Source organism: Cyanistes caeruleus, chromosome 8 (assembly GCF_971803275.1).
Source record: "Cyanistes caeruleus chromosome 8, bCyaCae1.hap1.1, whole genome shotgun sequence".
In the NCBI taxonomy this organism is placed as follows: Eukaryota; Metazoa; Chordata; class Aves; order Passeriformes; family Paridae; genus Cyanistes; species Cyanistes caeruleus.
In genome coordinates, this window is record NC_141708.1 from 38,040,903 (window position 1) to 38,061,222 (window position 20,320).

The following is a 20,320-nucleotide window of genomic DNA, read 5'->3' on the forward strand; positions in this document are numbered from 1 at the left end:
TGATGCATGAACATTTGTGACACCCTCCAAGTAGAATTCAGCTCTTCTTGGCTCCTGGAACATGCATTTTAAAATTAAGGGGAAAAATAAACATAGTTCGCTAGACTACAGAGAAAAAAAGACCTGTAGGAAAAGGAACCAGAGGCAAAAAAAGCTTCTGAAATTCTTGTAACTTCAGTCTGGGCCAGATAACTTCCTCTGCCTTCAAAATTCAAATTACTTTGAAATAGGTTAATTGTGATTCTTTCCAAATTACTTGGGGTTTTGCTGTGACATCAACTGCAAGCTCCCAAACAATTACAAATCACAATAATGTCTGCTCAGTCTTAGATCAGAAAACATCTATATTTTCATCTTTTAAATTGTACTTTCCAATAAGATAAATTTCATTTCTAGTTTTAATACTGTATTTCTTAGATCTAGACTACAGCACAGTTTCAGAGCTGCCCCCCCAGTCAGCTGAAAACTATTAAAAGAAAAACTAACTCAAGAAAGAAAAACAAACCAACTCCCAAAATTTTCGTTAGAGATATTACATTTTAAGGCAGAATCAAGTGCTGCTTGCACACTTCTCCATCTCTTTCCTACATTTACAACAGAATTTTCAGAGAATTTTTGTTCTGCCATACTTTCATTTGGAGATTTCTGTACATTTCTCTGCTCCTAATACCAGGAGCTGCTGAGGAATTACCTTGAGCCCCTTCACAGGGAAGCTCTTGCACAAGATAAACAATGATCCTCCAGAAAGTGTATCATGAAAAGGTTACCAATCTAATCTGGTTTAAGATAGTCTGTTCCTTACAGGGCACCCCAGCCCCAAAGCTTCAGGTGAAGATCACTTCTAACCTTCCAAGAAAAGATACATAACACCTATTAAGAGATTAATTAATGTGGTTTTCCTTTGTACTTATTACATGAATTTAAAAATACTTAACACACAATATACTTTGTGATTAATTTTCTTCTTTTTCTGTACTTTTTAAAATCTTTTGACTGTACTTATTGAAAACATCTCTTTGTAAACCACCCCTTTGAGAAATATTCATACTCCCACATGTCTTAAACAGGACTTTCATCAACCTTGTCATTTAGAAAATCACTTTCTTTCTGTATTTTAAAAAAAAAATTAAAAACTGGGCTTTTAAAAGAAGAAATTATCTTATGACAAGGTCAGAATATCTTGAATACCATAGAGAAATTAATAAGGAAGGCTATATAATTTATTTTAATAAGAAGCTTGAAAGAAGCTGAAATATTCATTTGTATTAAATAGAAAATATAAAACTAGCTATACCCTAGAATTAACGTCTTGGGAAGAAAAGCAGCAGTCTGCCTCTCCACTTCTCTCATTCCCCCATCTGACATTCTGAATTACTGGCAGACATCACCTTTATGGAGTCTCCAGCCTTCACACACAGTGAGTCCTGCACTTGCAGCCTCTATGACAAAATCTTCCCCACAGAGCCACTTTGAGCTCTCCTCTAGGACCACTGGAAACAATTGGAATAGCTCCAGGGTGAAGCCAGAAAAATTGGTCCAAGGCAGTTAAATTATCCAGCTTTCTGGTGCAGACTGCTAATCCAGGCTCTGTAACACCAAGGTGAGGCTTTGGGGTTCCCTGCACTTCATCAGCACTCAAGGGATAAACTGGAATAAGGTGACCCTGCAAAATGTTCTGCTTGACACCAGCACCCAGGATGTGCATAGAAACAACCTTAACTCACACACAGTGCCCTGGCCCCTCACATCCAAGGGATAAGGACTGTGACAGAAAACTGAAGGAAGGCAGATTACACGGCAACCTCAAGGCAGGACCATCTGGCTGCAACTTCTGACGTAATTTCTCCCAAAAGAACAATTCACTTGGGACACAGTGACCTCTTGGAAGAAGGTTTTCTGTCACATCAGCTGCTCCCCACAAAGAATTCCAGCCTCAGGGGGCATCTGGAGGATTCCACTAAGCAAAAGCTGAAGAAAGATCAGGCTCAGATCACAGGAAATCTCAACAGAAAGAAGTTAATGTGATTTGTTAAAGTCTTGGCATGCAGTTTTCAGACTCTACTTTCTTATACTGTGCTGTTTAATTAAAAATCCTAGTAAACTTCAAAAAAAATTTAAAAATCTAACTTCTATATATACCCTTGGAGTAATCAGAACCCTGTAGTAGTTTCTTCCAGATGTAAATTCTTTGATTCTTGGGAAAAAAGCATTAGTTGATGGGCTATAAAAAGGATGCAGGCAGCAGTCCCATCCTAGAGTGAATCAGCCCAAGGTCTGTCTTTCAGAATAAAAAAATATTAAATAAAAGTCCTCGACCTCTACATTAGCCACAAGGACCAGGTACAGCCATAACATGCAAGAGTTTTAGAAGATTAATCATTCATCCTTTATGATCACTATTTTTCTGCCTATTTTTATGGTTTCTGTACAATCATGTACAAATTGTGTGACTTAGGGACTTTAAGTAAGTCACACTCAGGTAAGCACATGAATTTACATACTTAGTAATGTAGGCCTCACACAAGTCAGACATTTAATTTCTACATGAGCCTGCATGACTAAAGAGGAATAAAACAGTGTCTGTTTACAGCAGGACTGGAACAGAAAGTAGTTTCTCAAATTTCCTCAGCATCCTGTGGCATGTATAGGCACCATTTCACACCTGTGAAGTGCTATTACAGCTAAAAAATTTGACATATATATATATATATAATTGGTATTTATTATTCCATATCTGCTTCATACCACCAAAATGAACAGATACTCTCATCTAATCCCATTTGATTTAAAATGAGATTTTTTTTAGTCATTTCCTTACTCTTAAATACTGTCTGAAGTACTACAGGAAAATTTTCCTTTCTAATTTCTTCTGTGGCTCTTAAAATGCAGAACAGTCCTTTTCCCACATTGCCACCTCCTCCATGCAGAGAATTTCCATTACCATGACTGCACGTGATGAGTATGTACATGTCGCGTATCATTAATTATATTTCTCATGTAGAGACACCTGAGGGAAGCACACTGCTAGCAGCAGTGAAGCAGGACTGTGATCAGGCCAGAGACCATGGAATTGTGGGGAGTGGAGAATGGTAGCCAGGGAAATTGTTGTAGTTTCGGAGACAGGCAAGGGACAAGCACACACCAAGTTCATTCAGCAACAGCCCCTTTTTACAGGAGCTTTGAATTTCCCACTCCCACGCACGTGATTGAGTAAGGGTGTTAGCACCACCCAGCTCACTGGGCAATGATACATCTGCATTCAGGGTTCAGAGGGATTGGCTGGGGCCCCTTGTCCGAGGGTGAATTCAGCCTACCACTTTCATACCTGGAACTTGGTTACTTCATTTCGGTAACGAGCTTAGGCTGGTCGAGCTGGTGTCTGTAATGCCAAATTATCTGTGCAGATATAGGTTATCTGTGCAGATATAGGTTATCTGTGCAGATACAGACCAGCTGTAGCTGTCACAGGATATGGCACTGGTTAGGAGGGAAGAAGGGAATATTAAGTCTATATTGTATCATGTTCTTCTGTACATAACTAACAGCAATTCCTGTCTGTATTTCAACCCCTCTTTAGCAATCAGTAAGGTGTCAATTTTCATTCTCCTCCACACAGACACAAGGAGCCAAATTTTCAGTGAGAGGTTAGCAATAAATAATTTAAAACTTTGTCAGGAATGGATGGGCTTTGACTGCCAGTGTAGTCAGACTGACAGCTATAGAGGAAGGAACAAAGCATTGACAAGGGTGAGAAATCTTGTGGCTGCTGTAAGGAATCAAAGAAGCTGAAAAAGCAGTCTATAATGATCTAAAACCAGAAGTACATGAAACAGCCTTCGATAAACCCATCAAATTCATTTATACTGCACAGACATGAGAGAGAAGGCTCAGCTTGCTAGGCTGATGTTGCAGAGCCATGAGGCTCAGGATGCAGCCTGGAATCTTGGGATCAGCCACAAGGGTAACACTTATTGCCAATGTGACTTTTGTGTTCTACAGGAAAAAATAAATGCTCAGTTGAGTATCTGCTCCCTCCAGTAATTGTAATACAGGTTCTCTCTCAACATCTGACATTAAGCACATCAATCCCTGCCGATCTTGGCACAATTTGTACCTCTTTTGGAAGGTATTTGTCCTGGATTGCTTGAAGCTGGGCTTAGCTGTGGAACCATCTCAGATATCAATCTCCCCTTATATCAAATTCCAAATTACAGCCATACTTGATTGAAATGCCAGGGATTTAGTCTCTACTATGTCTCAAGGCTTTTCATGCAACTGTCTGCATGAGATCTGCTTCTTTCTGCCAAGTGATTCATGTTTTGTATTGCAAGTGATTTAATCCCTTCCTATTAATCTATGGTTTATAAACACAGGGCACCCCTGATGAGCATTTCTAGGGTCCCAGGAAGCCTGTCTTTAAAGAGAGATTCAAATATTCAAAATCACATCTTAATGGAAATGCAGAGAAAGACTAATCATGACATCTACTCCTATATTCTGTTAAATTAAAAAACTTGGGATTTTATTGGAAAGCTTCAACATCTTCTTTATTAAGAAGGACAATGAGAAGGGATGTATTCTTATTTAGGATTAGAAATATCCTGCTAAGCTTTTCACATCTCTGCATCCTAGACTATGCTCCTCTGACACAGGATATGTACCAGGATTTTAAGTTATTTTACACACAAACACGCCCCCCCATATTTTTCTACTTAAATACCAAATAATTTTCTATTTGATATTTCATAAAGCAGAAGTTTTCTGTCTTTTCACACAGTCTCTGGACATTACTTTCCCTCCTCCTCCATCTTCTAATTCTGTTTCAATCAATTTTAAACTCAGTTTCAAGATGGTTTTGTGGCTAATAAAATCACATGTACAGAATCTGAATCTTTAGAGGTCTGCAAAATGACAAAATCTAACAGTAAAGGAAGTTCAGGAAGTTCAGTAGGAAGTTCAGCATAAGCTTGTTTTCATTACAACCAAATTAAAGATGGGCAATTGACATTTATAAACCACTGCTTATTTTAAAAGTTAATTGAGAAGAACTTTAATGAAGTAAAAGACAATTGTCTAGTGCTTTCCAAGCCAGTCAGCCTCAAAGCACCAAAACACTGCATTGGTGCTCTTTTTTGTTAGTTATTATGGCCACAGCATCTTCCCTCTTTCCTCACTGCTCTGGACAAAAGCCCAGTAAGCTGGTAAACCCTGGCAACACTGAAAAGGCTTTTCTGGATAATGTAGCAACTCCTCGTTGTTTCTAGTCTAGCACAGCTCTGAGATTTTGAAACATTATTTAGAGGACAACCTCTACAACTTCATCCAAGAGAAGAAATTTTGAGGCAAGTATCTGTGTATCACTGCATCAGTGTGTGTTATAATGTGCATTTGCGTATTAAATCTAATACAATACTGGCAGTGGCTCAGCAGACTACTTGTTGTTCCTGACATGATTTAAGCCATGAATCACTCAAAGATTATGAAAATCACTCAAGTAAGGATAAGGGAAAAGAACCATTCTTGGGAAAGGAGTAAGTCATGATGCAAATACAGGGACAAGAACAACTGGGCAGGCAGCAGTTCGGCAGAAAATAATCTAATCCACCATAAACTGAATCTAACTCAGCCTGCTGCAGCACTGGGAGGGTCTGTGGGAGTTACTTACACTCCCCTGTCTGATTTTGCAGGATGATACTCAAACAAAGGTCACAGTGTCTCAGCTGGGAGATGTAATTACCAAAGGGACTGTGCCTTCCCAGACTGCTTTTGGCAGCTCCTGAATACTTCAGACCTGTTGCTCTTTCAGGGTAAAAACAAGGGGGGAAAAAAAAGCAGCAATATCAAGCTCAACTATTTGCTATTGGCCCATTTCAGTTCCAGTCATTCACAAGGTGAAAGGTGATCAAGCAATTTTCTAAAAACTTCTTGATTCCAACTGCTCAGCTACATTTGAAGGTAGGTCCACTCCAGATTCAAACATGAAACCTGGGATCAGGATTTGGAATCCACCAGTCTGACTTTGCCATTAAGTGCTGTAATAGTTTTCATACAGGCTGGAACTGCTCAGAAACTGGTTAGAGTTTAGCTGCCTCTTGGGAAGATTCCAAACATGGCCTGCCCCCCTTTCAAACCTGTTTGATATCAGGGATGACAATTCACAGCAATCCAGCTGCTGGGCCAGCTGACACACACTGGAGTGTCTCTAAGTATGAGTTACAATGGGTTTGAAGTTGCATTGAATCTATTTCTAGACTTACTGCCTTTTTCAAACTGTGGTCCTTTTTTTGATATGTGTCTAGGTGCTGGTCCTAAAAATGGAAAAAACATAGAAACAGTACTTTGAGATCTATTGTAAACTTTGTGAGGATGCTTCTGAACTGAACATTACATTCTTGTCCCTAGAGTAATTTCATCCCAACCAATTATGAAGAAGTAAAAATTTGTACAATTCCATGATATAGGATGGGGGTTCTGTGCATTAGTGATAAAAGACCCCTCTGAAAGAGTTTCACCATGAAGATCAGCAGTTTCTAGATGACCACACACAGATTCCCAGGTACTAAATTATGACATCAGTACATTCACAGTTAGGATTACAACAAATGCCTTATTCTCATTTTGATTCCCAGTGAAGCATACAAATAGTCAGTAGTGTCCAGCACCTGGGATCCGCATACAGCCCACAGCAAATTCTGAAATTGTACTCTGCACAGCTGAACATCCAGGCTTTGGCTCTGCAAATTCCTCAGACTTCAATTTGGGATTGCCAAGAAACCTCAAATGACTCCCCAGTTATGTGGGTAGGGTTAATTATCACTAATAACTTCACTGAATGATTCAACAGGGACATTAAAATGAATATTTACATTTACTGTTAGAGTTTCCAGGTTTTTCCTCTTAAAAACTGCATTTACAGTATACAACCTCATTAAACAGAGAGCTGTATATGTCACACTGGGGATGTATCACACCAGCTTTACCTATTCTCAGCCATCTTTCTGGGAATTCAGGGTACTCCTCTTTCTACAGGCATCAGGAGTGAAATAAAACTACTTGGATGGGCAGAAGACATAAAACAAACATAATAGACAGAAATAAAGCAACATCAAAATAGGTGTGCCAGAACACTTCTGCTTGAACAAAAGCCTCCAACTGGCACAAAGTGCCCTTTCCAGCACCATGGACTGAGCAGGCTGTAAAACCTTCTGCATGGGGGTCAGATTCAGACTCTAATGCAAAGAGGGGTTGTGGTGTGCTGCAATGTCACATCATTTATGTGATTACAAAATACTCACTTTGAAGGATAAGGTAAAAACTTTAACTTGGTCCTGTCCCAACTTCACTCACGGAAACTCACAGTTAAAAATCCTGAATCTGCATTTCTTCATAATATAGATTTTTTATCCCTAGCATTTGTATTTTCTTGGTTGGCTTTAATTAACTACTTGCTGTGCTCATAAACTTGGAGAATATTTGCTTTAAGGTAGGCTCTCTAGCATATATTAAGATATTTTAAGCTTTAAACCTCTAGAACATTTAATGGATTTAAACAATTTAAGAAAGGAGGAAAAGGTGCTAGCAAAATGCACCCAAACTGAAAAATTTTGCACGAACTTTCTATTCAGCACAACTTAAAATTTATCTTTAAGATGGTCTAGAAACACCTGAATGGACCCCATCACAACAGATACATATTTTATTTATCATGAAATAAAATATGGCTAGCTGGGAAAGAAAAAAATGGGGAGCATGGGGATAAGACAAAAAGAGCTAACATAAACTGAAGCATAAAAAATACTGCAGTAAACAGGAACTAAAAAAGCTGCTTCAAGGAAGCAGCCTTTTAATTAATTAATTAATTTTAATTTAATGTAAACAAATATATTAATAAAATTAATTAATAAATATTAATAGATATTAATTAATATAAACATTTTTATATTTTATATTAAAATACTTATAAAATATAATTAAATTAAGAGGTTGGGCTTTCAAAACATGCTGGGGGAAATGGAGTACAATACAGAAAGCAAATCTAGAAAGAAAAGTGAAAGGTAAATGTTATGGGTGACTGTGAAAAGAAGCATAGTCATACAAAAAGAGATGCTTCTTGTAGTACATGGTGGACATGACTTTAAAAATGCCCCTCTCTCTCTCTCTCTCTCTGTATTATTCATATTTCCAAATATTTGTTTTATCTACAATAACAAAGCAGTTTTCTTCCATTTGCTGTCTAATAAATACAGCATTAAGGGTATACCTTTAAGCACTGCCTCCGCTCCATAAAATACCAGTCCTTCCAGAGTGTGACAGGAATAATTCCTGTATGGATGCTAGCTTTGGAGCAGGCTGCAGGCCCACGGCCTCTCAGTCCTGCCTGAGAAGCTAGCCTGGGAAATTCATAGGAGGATTTCAAAACAATCCTCAGAGACAGAAAACAACTGCCAGGTGCTGTTTGTCTGTCCTCTTGTTTTCCCTTGCAGGAGGGAGTCAGGGGGGCAGTGTGCCCCTGACCAATGATGGTGATGTAGCACTTTGCTAACCAATAAGAGTTTCTTTTCTGTACTTTCCACGTATCTGTCTATAAGACAGGCCTAGAGCAATAAACTAGAGAGGATTCTCCTGTTGTGACTCCCTTGAGAGTCAGTGTCGTTCTTTATCGCCGTTCCCAATCAGAACGACATTCCTGCAGATAATTTTCTCTTTTAGTCTGACCATTAGTAAGAATAGAAAACATCTTTTCTGCTCATCTCATTTTTACTCATATGGAGAGCTTCAGTTAGATGGAGAAACCTGGCTGGTATTGATATTAGAGGAATTGATGGCATGATGGACAGAAGCCTTTCCCGCCCCACATGGGACTGGTAGAAGACCTGTATCTTGAAGTTCAACTAAACAAAGATTTTTGAGTCCCACTCGTCCTTCAAGTGCTAATTCAAGCTCTTTCCCTCCTATGGAAGCAGTGCTCTCCCTTGCACGCACACCAGGGCTTGACTCTCTTACCTGGATATGAGCTGAAGAAGCACAAACAATGCTGGAAAGAAGTGGGATCTTCAGCATGGCTGCTCCATGAAGCAACCACAGACACAATTTCTGTTTTTTCATTCACCCGCTATTTAGAAAGGAGCTATTACTTGGATGATTGCTCAGACAACTGAAGCATCATGAAAAACACCATGAACCAGTCAGACACAATGATCTTAAAGGTCTCTTCCAACTTAAATGATTCTAGAAATAAAAACACGCACAGGACATTTTCCTGACCTTAGTTGCTAGTACTTATGAGCCCCAAGATCACTGCAATTAAAAATGCTGTGCTACACAAATCATAATGTATGATTAAAATTGTCACCTTCCTAAAAAATGAATTACATTTTCAAGAAGGGTTATCTTCTAACATTTATAGGAATGGTGTGATTTGCACACTTGTGAATTGTGTAATTTGCAGAAGTTCATTGTTGTAAATGCACATGTGACTGAGTGGCCAGGCCAGTGGTGGCACAGAAATCAGGCCAGAGATACAGTAAGTGCCACGTCAGAGACTTGGGGGATGCTTCTTCCAGTTTTGTGTTCCTGTTATTGCTTAAGAGTTGCCTGCTGCATCAACTGATTTGAACAAATACTTTAGTTGTTTAAATACCACTCCCTGAGAGGTGACTCTTGCATTAACATGGCCGTGAGTGGTATACAATCTCTCTGTAGATAATACAATGCACAATAGAAAGGGATTGGTAGAGGATACACAGAGTCAGTAATCTGTAGGTTCTGTGAGTCTGCATCGGTTGTTTAGAGACACGTTAGGATGCCAGTTTGAATAAAACCCAGAATCATGTGATCTTGGTGTGACACTGTCAGATACCATCTGGGATCTCAACAGACTGGAAGTGCTGCCCCACTGCTTTTGCTGAGGCTCTTACAGCTCTTGACTTCCAGCAGTACACTGCACCAAGTCTGCAAAAAGGAGGCAGGTGCTCCAGACCCTTCTCTCAGAGTAAGCAGGTGAAGCTCCAAGCAAGGTGGGTGCTTACAACTGCAGAGCCTGTAACTCACACAGAAGTCTGCTGCTGCAAGGACCAGCTTTAACTTCCACTTACTTCTCACTGGACCTTGGCTGTGCAGAGTGGAAAGGAGCATAATAAATCACCACTTATATGCCCTTCTTACCTTACTTTTGTTTCTCATAGTGAGTTTAAACTACTTCAGCATTTCCTTCTTTTCTTTTTAAAAGAGGTAGCGACAATGTCATTATAGTCCTGTTCCAAGCAGACCTTTGAATGGGTCCTGACAGCTTGCTAGTGTGAAAATAATGTAATTCACTCCCTGAACAAACAGTTAGGGCTTTCAATCAGAAAGATTTAAAAGCTGTAATGTTTCTGTACTCTCATTTTAAGATCTCATTTAGAAGACATACATAATTTTGCTCTGAGGGACATCTGGGCTGACTTAACAAGCCAAGAATAGCTGTCACTGGCCTATGCTGCCAGCTAAGGTTCCTATATCTGGAAATACAAGCCAGTTGTAAGCACACATCATTTCCACAGTTCCTGCGGTGACTGTCCCACCAAGGATACTAGAAAAAGGCCACAAGGAGAACCAAAGGGAAAATAGAGGTAGATGTGGCACCTTGTACGCTGGCTGTTGTTCACTGGCTGTGCCTCATCAAAGCATTCCTTTTCCCTGATGATCTGGGGACAACAACTACCACAAACTACCACAGTCTGTCACCATTCTCAGGAGCAGTGTTGCAGTTTTGCTCTTACAGGTATTTGCATGGGCATATAAAATCACATATCCAGCCAACATAAAGAATATATGCTTGAAAGTAGAACATTTGCATTGTAATCTGAATATTTTAATATTAATTTTTATATTAAATTTAAATTTATATTTTTATATTTTTATATTTTTTAAATTAAAAAAAAATTTAATTTATATTTTTTATCCGTAAGAGGCACTCCTACAAATTCCACACAGCCCAAAAATCCTGAGTAACTGGTCCAACATTTATTTACCACACCTTGTTTTATATTCTTGTTTTATCTTGATATCTCTGTAGTTGATGTGTACAAATTCACATTGCATAGAGCTCTGCATCACCCAACAATATTTGTGATAGCTCATTCACTTGTAACTGTCAGATCCCTCAGGCACTGTCAGTGACTGGGCACAGAGTGCCTTTTGCTTGCTGAATGCTCCTCACAGCACATGGGCTGCAGAGCTACAGGAAAGCACCTTCTGCTGCAGGAGAGACACTTGGTGTAGGCAGTGCCTGTGCCGCAGCCTTGCTCACACACCACACTCTGGGAGGCCCCTGAGCTCCTACAGCTCTCCCTCCACATTAGCATCTTGTTCCCAGGGCTCTAGTTACTAGAAGCACTCAGAAAAGCTGGAAAATTTTCACTCTTTACCTCTGTTGGAGAGGTCTCTGTGCTCTTGGCATGGGAGTCTTCTCACCTATATAGAATGCACTGAGTTGGAAGCCACCCACAAGGACCATCAAGTCCAGCTCCCGTCCATGCACAGACCCCCCAACAATCCCATCCTGTGCATCTCTGGGAGCATTGTCCAAAGGCTCCTGGAGCCCTGGCAGCTTTGAGGACATGACCATTTCCTGGGGAGCCTGGCCAGCACCCCCTGGCACTCAAGCACTGCTCCAGCCATTCCCTGGGTACTGTCCCTGGCCACCAGCGGGGAGAAATCAATGTCTAATGTCATTAGCTGTCCCTTGTTATAAGGAACACAGTGTAATATGGGCAAATATCCCCAGTTTGATATTTTGTCTCACAGGAACACAGGACTTGTGAGGCTGAGTACATCACTGTAGCCTTCCATACAGTAAGCCAAGTTCTGACCCTCCCAGCGTGCTCAGATGCTTGCTTGTTCCAATCTTCTTCTCTGATGTGTTGATCTGTGGCAGCACCCTCTGCCTGTAGGGATGGAAGGTATTTATAAACCACAGCTGCTAGGATTGTGTCTTTGCAGAGTGGCTGAGGAAGCTGAGTTAGGAAAACTGAATAGCCATCCTCAGCCTTCAAACAAAAGCATTGTTGTGAAAGATGAGATATATATGTAACACCACACACAGCTGTTAAAAACAGCATCTCTAGAGAGCACAGCTCAGTTGTGAAATTCTACACAAGTTCTAAATGAGATTTAAAACAAAACAGAACTTTAAAACACTAAAACAACATTTCTCTGTTATGCTACTTTAAATAAAAATATGAAAGATATAAAGACAATATTAAGATATACAAGAATTACTAGTAATTAGTGGTAATATTAATTATTATGATATTAAGATATAAAAAATAAAATGTATTTAAAATAAATCAAAAAGACATCTAGCGTAAGAAAAAATTCAGCAAAATTCACATCATTGCATAACTCAAATGTTATTTATTTATTTTAAAATATTTGAAATATCTGACACTTGCCTACTGTGACAGAGAGGATCCTCAATTACAGTGACTAATGTTATTGCAAGTCACTGTACACACACATGTTTTATTTTTTCCTATTTTTTGTAAAGTCACAATAGTTTTCACTTTTCTTTCTAGACACAGAACTGACATACACTGGCCCAAAGAGCTTAAAATGACAGAGAAGTGGGAAAACACACACAAAAAAAGAAACAAATTCTCTACCCTGAAGAAAGAGTAATGAGTTATACATTGTAGGCATACCTCAGAACAAGTCAAAAATCTGTACTTAGAGCAAATTTTCCTTGAAATACAAAAAAAAAACTCTTTTCATTTTTGTAAACTACAGTCATGAAGTGAACAGTGATACAGATTCTGTGAACAAATAGGGAGTAAAAGAGTCCATATCCAGCCAGCCAGGAGCCCCAGTGACAGACACAGCCCCTGAGCTGTGGCTGGACAGAAATATTTTCTTTCCTGTGAAATACTGTTTGCTTTCACCTCTACAAGCTTATTTAACCAGTGTGCTGGTGCACTCTGTGTTGCAGAAACATCAGAAGTACCTCTTCCTACAAAAACAGATTACAAGAAGTCACATTCAGAAAGTAGTGAGACTGTTTATAAAAAACAAATGTGCAACATATAAAGGGGGAATTTTAGTTTTAAACTAAACACAAGTTTTAGTTTTTGTTTTATCATCTGTTTAGTATGTACAGAGGAAGGTGTAAAACCTCAAGCCCTGCTGCAATTATGTCCCCACTGACTTGCAGCACACACTGGGCTACAAAGTCCCCTTAGAAAAGCTCAGATCAAAATTCTCAGCTGTACAAACATCTGCTCATTGCTGGGAGCTTTAAACAAAATTGCAACTGTCCAGACAATCTTCATTTGTCAATGCATTTCTCCTCAGAGATCATATAATCCCCAAATTTTTCTTCTTACAAGAGTAGGCAGCAAATAATTAATGTAGTTGCTAACTAAACACTTCAATGTTATGGATTCCCACCCCTTACAGAAAGAAAAAAAACAGCTCCTTCCATATTTCCTGTGCCAGCTGTCAAGTATTAGCTATGGGCTAACATGGCTTTCAAAACTTTATCATCCAGTGCTGCTAATTAGCCCTAATGGACTAAGCAATATAAAGTTCTTTGATTGGTTTCCTTTGGACATTATTTCCCTTGAACAGATTTTAAGCCGTGGGCAATACTGTTCTCTGTGGCTGTATCCTTCTGCTGAGCTCCCACTGGCTCAGTTCTGTTGTTAGAAAAGCAAAGCAAACCCACAAGGGTCACTGGCTGGACCATTTCACAGAGCAAAACACAATCTCCATTTCCCAACAAGAAGAGAATCCAATTACCTCTAGGGTGTCTGTACTGCCGTCTGCAACCAAGGCGTTCCAAATTCCACTCAGATCACTTTTTGGAAATAATGGATAGAGAACTGTTCAATGAGATTTTATTGCCAGACATCAGCATTTATTTCCTCCAGCATATCCTAATTGTTCATCTGACTGCACCTGGCCTTTGTTTTGTTCTTTTTCTGTTTCTTTCAATACCCTGGCTTTAACGGGATTGCAAAGGGTTCCCATTACAAATCTAGAAACAGAGAACAGGATGGCCAGGCTCTGTTCAGGTCTTTGCACACAGAGCACAAGTGGAGCCCACTGCAGCTCAGGGAGCACTTCCCCTCTTGGCACCAGCCAGCACTGCAGAACCTTACACAGCATCTGAATGTGGCCAACACAAACATTCCTGCTCTCATTTTTTGCCTGATCCAAGCTCTTTCCTCTCTATTCCTCCTCTTCCCTCCCCAAACAAGTGCATCAGATCAGGCCTCACCTGTCATCAATGGACCTGCTCCAGTGAGTCAACAATGTCAACCATGAAGCTCATGCTTATGTTGAAATGGACAGAGAAATAAAGAATAGTGTCCATAAAGAAAAGAAGTATGGACAGAAGTGTTCAGTGGAATAGTGGAATCTAAGCAGAAAAACAATCATATTTCTATCATGACAAAAACATAGACAGATAGCAATGGAGCTGGAAAATAAACCTGTAGGTGGGGGCTGTTTTCTTTATCCAACACCAATGATTTATTTTAGAATGACAGCACATCAGATTTCACATATTCCTCAACAGGCTTCTGTGTTCTTATTCTCATTTGTGATACATTATTCAAAAGATAAAAAATTCTGATTTGAGAAATTCCTGCAAATGTTCTCTCCTAAGATTGCTTTAAAGATGCCACAGGTAACATCTACCTGCAAGAAATGGCATCCTATTGAACAGTTCAAAAAGTAAAACCTAAAAGATTCTTCAAGAAAATTTGTGAATTTATTTTGAAAATGTGTTCTTTAAAACAACAATAATGAGATCTTAAGATTGTAACTAAGACGTGTTGGAAACTGCCTGTTCAATATGAATCAAACCTCAAGAGTCAAAAATGCAAAATGAATTAATGTTTTAAAACCTAGAAAAGGAAGGATTTCCCATAAGTCAGTACTTATGGTTCTGACCCTCTTACCTCAAGGGAGTAGAGCAGAGTTGGAAAAGTATGGAAAGGGTGACTAGAATGATCAGAGACAAGAAACTATTCCAGACCATGGGATGACTAGATTAGCACCTTTCTGCCAGGAAACAGAAACAGAGGTGGGAGAGGTTCAAGGCCTCTAAAATCACGTTGCGCAGAACAAATAATGTTCACTGCTCACTGTTGCTTCTTTCTTGTGAATCAGAGGCTTTTGGAAGAAAAGGGAAGTTGTCATTCCTGACTATGTTGTGAGAAAAACTCCAGCAGGATGAGTTAGTGAATGGCAGGTCTCCATTGTATCTCGAATTTTAAATCAGTGGGTGTCACCCTGAAAACTCAGCTTCTGAGCTTGCTAACATAGTTTTCTAAGGACTTTCCCAGGACAGTAACTGTAAACATAGATATGTGTACATTCTTTCTGTTACACATCTTGTGATGGGCATCTCTCATGGCCAGTGCAGTGGGAAAGTGTTATCCTGACCATCCAATCCCTGGCCATGGTCAGAAGCCCATAAATCCTGGGAGGAAAAATAACCTCTCTCTTCTCTTCACCACACCTCAACCTGTGTCCGTGTTATCTATTCATCTTCAGCGGCAACAAGTGGGATCTACAGCTTTAACTCCCTGAATACCTTAATGCAAATTGCCCTGCAGAACTCAGCAATTCTTAAGAATATTCCTTACTATTCCTTACCTCTTGTGTCATCTGCCAATAACGAGGCAATGGCACTTGCTTCTAACAAGCATTTAACCCAAGGAGAAAGAAAACAAGAAGAATATGCAAATAAACTAAATTCTTGGGAATTTACCTTTATTTTTCAGACTGTGATGTAAAATTTTAAATTCTTAAATTTGAATAGTTTGGTGGTCAATTACATATCTCCAGCATGGTAATCAAAATTGTCCCAAAGCTCAGCTCTCAAACAATTTTCAGATCTAAGCATACCCAGAGTCATGTCAGTTGCAGGAGTGGAAAGGCGGCAGCTCCAGCAATACTGGATACTCAGGGATTGCCTTCACCCACCTGGCACAGCCAACCTTTGGCATCAGATTTCCTCCCAGAAGCCAGGGTATTCCCAGCAGCTCAGCCTCCAAAGGACTTTCTCATTTTCTATATCCATCTCACCCACCCAGATGTAGCTACACCGAAGGGTCAGGAAAAAAGTTAAGTATTTTTTCATCAAAGTACTAAATCTGCTGAAATGAAAACTGACACCAGGATTTGGGATACACAGGTTGCTCCAAAAGAGAGAAAGCTACAGGAAATTCCTGAAAATGCCAGAATAGCTGCCACAGGAGTGCTCTCATTCCCAAACTTCTTCAGGAATGGTTCCACCCTGGACACAGTGAAGAATGAAAACTGCAAAACCCAACAGATTATGTCACTTCAAGAGGCCCATGACCATGGAAAAAATCCTCTGTGGGGCAGAAGGAAACTTAACGCTCTTAAGTGAAGGTCTCTGGTCTCCTGCCATCTACTTTAAAACCTGCTTAGAAACAGAGTTTTGCTACAGCCTAAGCTTAAAAGGTCAACTTTTCACAGCACTTCATCTTAAGGCTTGCAGTGTTTTAGCTTGGCTTTGAGCTGGGTGAAGGAACATCATTTCAATTTCTTAACACCTCAAGTGCCTTATAATCAGATTAAATGCACAATATCAACAGCAGCAGTTGACAGCTGAATTGATTTACACTTTGGGAAAATTCAGAAGGGCAGAAATTAAATGAATGTGCAGGGACATACCAGGAAAGAAAGAAAGAAGAGATGATTTGTGATCCCCATTTTCTGTACTTAGCATCTTACATCAGGAACTGGACTTTTAACCTCCAAATCATGATGTGAGGAAGGGTAACTGCTTTTTGAAGGGAGTGTTTCCAAAGACATAAAAGTTATAATTTAGGTTATAGAGACAAACTGAAACTTTTAAGAGAGTAAAGAAAGTAATGGAGAACAATTTCATGCAGCTGGACAGCTTATTCTGTTACTACAACAGCAGTCTACTGCTAATGAGGAGCTTTACATTTACCATTAAATCTTACTTCAGTGAAAATACTAATACACTGGTGAGAAAAAATATTCCTCCCCCACCCCCTGCCATCCCCCCCATTAATCCAACATGCTATTTCTTACATGACAAAGGTTTCTGAGATTAAATACCAGCTAAATCCTAAAGCACCTATTTCCCAAATGGTAGCTTAGGCTACACAAAGCTCATGGTCCACCCTTCAACATGAGCATCTAGAAAAGCTTTACAAATGGTATTTGGTATCCACAACAGGAACCCCACCTTTGAGGATGTCCCGGTTGAGGGCAAATTTTGGGAGGAAACTTCAGAATGGGGTCTCTCTAGAAAAAAAGTTCAAGTGGCCCCTCCCCAACTGGTTTGAGAAAAGATTTTATTGGAGAAAAGTGGAAAAAACTGTTCATTTAACAAGCAAACTATTCACAAGCATAAAAAATGAACAATATTAAACAATACCTCTCACAGTTCTGAAGAGATGGCAAATTCAGAAAGTCCTTGTCGTGGTGTGTAGCTCAGCTCACTCAGTCTCTTATCAGTCCCTCCTGTGCTGGAATGCAGTGAGCTGGGCCCAGGTGTGAGCTCCTGGTGTTTTTCTGGGTTTTCAGTCCAGAGTATGTTTGAAAAGTTCCAAGCAAAAGAAGTACCACAGTCCAGGGAACTTCTCTGCTTCAGCTAGCTAAAAACTAATTAAAAAGCAAAGGAAAGCTTTCTCCCACTGTCTGTGCTACAGACAACACAGTCCAGGAGCAGAATGTGGAGGAGTGAGTGCAGTTTCTGAAAACAAACCACACACTTCTTCTTTCACCCCTTTCACTATCTGAACCAGTCTTAAAGGTGCAAAACTTAATATCCAGCATAAACAGGACAGACAATTGGGGATACAAACATCATAAAGTCACCCCAGGACAAAAGTTCTGGTCACTGAACTTGGAGGCAAGGTGCAAAAGAAAACTTCAAGCCCACTCCCTGAAATGTCTTGAAAAAGCTGTGCTATGGTATGCTATGTTGTGCTATGCTATAGGTAACTATAGGACTATGTTTCAGAATAGTTCCCAAAATTCCTTATACCATAAGCAATTTTGGATTACCTCCTATTGGCACAGTAACAAACAAATAGTGAGTGTTGATGTTCACCAGGAGTTCTGGGAGGGTGTCAGTGACCAAGGAAAGAAAGGTAGAAAGGATGCTACACCAGGACCCAGGGACTCACAGTTCTTTCTCTTTCTCCCTTCATTAACCCCTCCTCACCGGCCAGTCCTCCATCCCTAGCAAGGTGTGCTCCAGCTCCCTGAGGACTTGAGGAATAAGCTCAATCATAGAGCTGAGCACAGAGTCAGCTTTGCCTGATCTTCTCCAGCCTCCCTGCTCCTGTCATCAGGACTCTCTCCAATCTTCTTAAGATGTACTCAGGCTCGTACATTGAGGGGAGAGACCTAAGATCCTGAGAAAAGCTGCTTAATTCTCTACCATGTCTCAAAAGATGCCTCAGATCAAGTACTGTTGCTTTCCTTAGTTTTCTGAACTTCCTGCCTTTGCTGATATATATGCAAACAACACATACTGGTGGATAAACAGCTCCACATTTCCTCCTTCCTCTGCATACCAAGTAATTCCAGACTTTGTGGGTGTCCAGGCAGGTGCACTAAGCATAGGGATGAAAAAGCTGCAGTGGAAATCTTCAGAAAATGAACAAGGATGAACTTCCCATGCATAAGAAAGATATGCAAGACTCCTTTGTGGAAAATTATGCATGTCAATATATACCTACTTGTATCCTTGGTAGTAAAATTTGTGCTTGATAATATGTAGACTGGTTCCAAAATAGTCCTTATTTACAACTATAGGACTCCTGAAATTTATAGACTGAGTGCATAAAAAGAAAGATGTATGTTCTAGAAATGCATCACCACAGCTGCAGTTTAACTATCTTAGCTGGATGGAAACTTCCATGGTAATTCCTATTGTAAGATATTAACAGGGATGAAGGAAAGCGAAACAGTAACAATATTAATTCTCTACTAAGTGTGATTCTAGAAAGGATTACCATGAAGAGTTAAATATTATTTCTTAGTTCTAAACCTCATACATAAATTCCTGTCACAGCAAAGAGCACAAGCTGGGAGGACCTGAAAAGATAACCAGAGTCCCCATCAAATACTGTGCTTATTTCTTGTATAATTTAGATTAAGATAACTTTCTCATCACTGTAGCACTACTGGATTGTTTTCTGCTTCTGGCTTGCAATGTGCATAAACCTGAGTGCTGACTTTTAACAACAGGCTACTGAATAACCACGGGAACGAAACAAAAAAATTCTTATCTAAAGCTGGCATGAAATTAAACCACTCAGTGTAAAGCTGCTATGACATTAGAATTTGTGTTGTAGAGATCCGTTCACCACAAATTTCAGCTGCAGTGAACAAGACCCTCTAGGCTTTTGCATACAAAGCAGTCCTCATGTCCCCTGTTCAGCTTGTTGTACGAGGCTTGTGAGGAATAGTTGAAATTCAATTTTTCCAGCTTTAAACTGGAAGCTAAGGATACTGTTCTTTTTCTCTGCCTACAGCTAAGAGCACATTGAGAACAAGCTTATCAACAAGGAGGTGTTCCCATGCCTGCCTGCTGTGCACTGGGGCAGTAAAGAAGATAGCAGGCAGGATGTGACAAAGGACAGCAGATAGAGTGCCTCCACAAAAACAGGAAGTTCAAAAGGGATTGTTGTAATATTTTGGTGGTTAGTTCAAGCATATAGATTGGGTTAACTCTTCCACGACAAGACACTGGCTCTCTAAGCCCCTGGGAACCTGGGGAAACAGATCTTTGCCTGCAGAAAACAGCAACAATGGAAGAAATCAAATCATTCCAGGGTTATTATTGGCCACCTCACTGCAAAATACTCAGAACTACAGAAACAGAGACCTGCAGTGTGCAGCTTTTTTTTTTCCTAACCATCCAGGGCTGACAGGGGAGAAGCAGTCAATATTATTGCATGGCTCCCCTCTTTAAGAGCTGTTTACCTGTTTACTTCTCTTAAATGGGAAAGGCTAAGATGCTCTGCTTTAAAATCCTGGGACAGGTTAAAATCCAGATTAAAATCCTGGGGCACAGGACACCCCAGAACATCCTGCTCTCTGTTTCTGAAATCTGTCACTGGAAAAACTTTCCTACAGATTTGTGTGAGCTTTTTCTAAGGGAAAAGGCAAGACAAGTACTGGCTGGAGCACAAGACATTTATGGGACTGAAGGAGGCAGGTGAGAATGGTTACACTTAAAAGAGTAAGATGAAAAATGAGAAATGTGAGGACTACCATCAAATAGAATCTGCCTTAGTAGGAGGACTGAGATCAAAAA

The 20,320-nt window shown here is 39.8% G+C and overlaps 1 long non-coding RNA gene across 15 annotated transcripts in view; it reads right to left on the bottom strand.

Annotated features, from left to right (window-relative positions):
• Positions 1 to 18,496, bottom strand: part of LOC111931644 (uncharacterized) — a 72,933-nt gene extending 54,437 nt beyond the window's left edge. For all 15 annotated transcript variants that reach the window (XR_015289928.1, XR_015289922.1, XR_015289933.1 and 12 more), the window contains exon 1: positions 17,426 to 18,496. This is a non-coding gene — a long non-coding RNA (uncharacterized LOC111931644). The remainder of the gene's footprint in view (positions 1 to 17,425) is intronic.
• Positions 18,497 to 20,320: the final 1,824 nt, after the last annotated feature.